The sequence below is a fragment of the Lampetra planeri genome, chromosome 3, assembly GCF_965212315.1.
Source record: "Lampetra planeri chromosome 3, kcLamPlan1.2.h2, whole genome shotgun sequence".
NCBI classification, from domain to species: Eukaryota; Metazoa; Chordata; class Hyperoartia; order Petromyzontiformes; family Petromyzontidae; genus Lampetra; species Lampetra planeri.
In genome coordinates, this window is record NC_136109.1 from 13,677,787 (window position 1) to 13,681,174 (window position 3,388).

The following is a 3,388-nucleotide window of genomic DNA, read 5'->3' on the forward strand; positions in this document are numbered from 1 at the left end:
GGTGGGTGAGAGGGGGGTTAGAGGATTGGTGGGTGGGTGAGAGGGTGGGTGAGAGGGGGTGTTAGAGGATGGGTGGGTGGGTGAGAGGGTGGGTTAGAGGATTGGTGGGTGGGTGAGAGGGGGTGTTAGAGGATGGGTGGGTGGGTGAGAGGGTGGGTTAGAGGATTGGTGGGTGGGTGAGAGGGTGGGTGAGAGGGGGTGTTAGAGGATTGGTGGGTGGGTGAGAGGGTGGGTGAGTGGCTGGCTGGCTGGGTGAGAGGGTGGGTGAGTGGCTGGCTGGCTGGGTGAGAGGGTGGGTGAGTGGTTGGCTGGCTGGGTGAGAGGGTGGGTGAGTGGCTGGCTGGGTGAGGGTGGGTGAGTGAGAGAGTGGGCGAGTGAGAGGGTGAGTGAGTGAGAGGGTGGGTGAGAGGGTGGGTGAGTGGCTGGCTGAGAGGGTGAGTGACAGAGTGGGTGGGTGAGAGGGTGAGTGAGTGGGTGGGTTAGAGGGTGAGTGAGAGGGTGGGTGAGTGAGAGGGCGAGTGGCTGTGGGTGGACGAGCGAAGGTGAGTGCTGAGAGCGTGCGAGTGAGGTGAGTGTGAGGAGGTGAGTGTGAGGAGGTGAGTGTGAGGAGGTGAGTGTGAGTGTGAGCAGGTGAGTGTGAGGAGGTGAGTGTGAGGAGGTGAGCGTGAGGTGAGGGTGAGGAGGTGAGTGTGAGGAGGTGAGTGTGAAGTGAGTGTGAGGAGGTGAGTGTGAGGAGGTGAGTGTGAGGAGGTGCGAGTGAGGAGGTGAGTGTGAGGAGGTGAGGGTGAGGAGGTGAGTGTGAGGAGGTGAGGGTGAGGAGGTGAGGGTGAGGAGGTGAGTGTGAGGAGGTGAGTGTGAGGTGAGGGTGAGGAGGTGAGGGTGAGGAGGTGAGTGTGAGGAGGTGAGGGTGAGGAGGTGAGTGTGAACAGGTGAGTGTGAGATGAGCGAGTGTGAGAGTGAGGAGGTGAGTGTGAGGAGGTGAGTGTGAGGAGGTGAGGGTGAGGTGAGTGTGAAGTGAGGGTGAGGAGGTGAGTGTGAGGAGGTGAGTGTGAGGAGGTGAGGGTGAGGAGGTGAGTGTGAACAGGTGAGTGTGAGATGAGCGAGTGTGAGAGTGAGGAGGTGAGTGTGAGGAGGTGAGTGTGAGGAGGTGAGGGTGAGGTGAGTGTGAAGTGAGGGTGAGGAGGTGAGTGTGAGGAGGTGAGTGTGAGGAGGTGAGGTAAGGGTGAGGTGATTGTGAGGTGAGTGTGAGGAGGTGAGTGTGAGGAGGTGAGCGAGTGAGAGTGAGCGAGGAAGGAGGAAAAGGCGGCGCTACGAGGCGCCGGTCCCGCCCTGCGCCGCTCCTCTACTGTACAACGTTGCCACCGCCAACACCACTAACCATCACCACCACTAACCAACACCACCACTAACCATCACCACCACTAACCATCACCACCACTAACCATCACCACCACTAACCATCACCACCACTAACCATCACCACCACTAACCAACACCACCACTAACCATCACCACCATTAACCATCACCACCACTAACCATCACCACCACTAACCATCACCACCACTAACCATCACCACCACTAACCAACACCACCACTAACCATCACCACCACCACCACGCGTGGTTATGGAGGATATCATCGTCGTCGTCGTCTTAATCGTCCAATCAGCAGCAGTAGCATTGACGCAACTCGCGACGCTTCTCTCCCCCGTGGCCCACGCCTCGCGAGGCCTCTCACGGGCGAGAGGAGAGAGGCGCCTCCACCACCAAGACGACGACCACGGGGGGGGGGGAGGCTCCTCATCACCCTCGAATCTTCATCATCATCAGATGCGAATCTTCATCATAATCAGCCACGACTCCTCTTATCCGTGACCTGGTCACCCACGACCCTATGACCCGCGACCCTATTACCCGCGACTCTTCTACATGGCCCTAGTACCCGCGACTCTTATCCGCCACCCATTTGCCCGTGGCGACTCATCCGCCACCCTATTACCTTTCAAATGTAAACACGGTACAGTACCCATCGTTCCCCAGGGAAGTATCATTCCCTCTGAATGATGGGAACGATCCATGGAGACATTTTCTTCCACCATTAAATTATAATAATGTTGTGGCAGGCACCAGTATTAAAATCAGCAATCGACTAAACACGAGTGTACAATTAAGACGAACAAGCCAGTAAGGGCAAGACGAAACATACATTCACATTGCACTGCTATACGAACAATTTAATATAGATTTTCCACCTTTGGCTATGTCAAGGTGCCAATGAGCATGGCAGAGCAACGAGCCAATGGTTATGGGACACTGGATTGGTAGCAAGTGTTGGATGTTGCATTGAACCTGTGTGTACTGCGGTACAAAGTCCTTTCTCACCTTGACCGATTACAAGGGGGTCTAAAGTAGCAAGCAGGTGCATGTGGTCCATCCTGGCCGCCGTGTAAATCGGCTGATGCAACAATCACACTCAAATGCATACATAGATGACTGTGCCGTATAGCCCTACGTAACGTGCATGTCACGGTGGCGAGATGTTATCCGCCTCGCCTGATATGCAGGAGTTTTCGGGTTCGATCCCGATCCAGACGTCTGTATATTTGGAGTTTGAGGTGTCTCTCTATCCCCATTGTGCCGTGGATATTTCTCCGGGTCCTCCGGTTTTCCCCTCCGCATTTAGAATCAACATCACGCGTTCAGAGTATTTGGCTGGTATACATTTCCACATGATAAGCCGCTTCAGAGCTACATGAAACTGCAGGCACTACTGACTAGTATTGGTTATTATTTGATAATGAGTTTGATTACAGTTTTTCGCAGAATGCGCTGCAAAAAGAACCATTCATCTTTAAGTAGGGTTCCCACAATAGCGATACTCAGATATATCGTACGATTTATGATCCACCGTAATTGTGTTGTCCGTTTTGTAGAATATCATATCTTGATGATCGTTGCTCATGTTACGTATGTATTCGCAACGACGCAAAACATTTTACTTTAAGAGTAGATCACCGTGTGGTTGTGTCAACAGAAATCATAGAAACAAAAATAGAACTCGCATTACTGGAAAGTTCAGGTATTGTATACACAAGCCAATACGCCAGTCCATGCAGGGAGCCTCCGCTTTGCTTGGGAATATGTCTCGTCGCTCTTACGAACAACAGTGAGCGATGGCTAACTCTGTGGGGAGTCAAGGCATTGGACTGTTGGTGGAAGATGTCTTGAAATGTCATGCGAGTGTTGTGAGTTGGCAGAAGTGGGGAGCAATGGTGAGCAGTGAATGTGAGTGATGAATCATCCGCGTTCGTCAATAAGGTGTTGAATGGCTGTGTGTGATGTGCTAGTGTTGAGTGCAGGATTCGGTGACTTGTGTTGAGTGGATG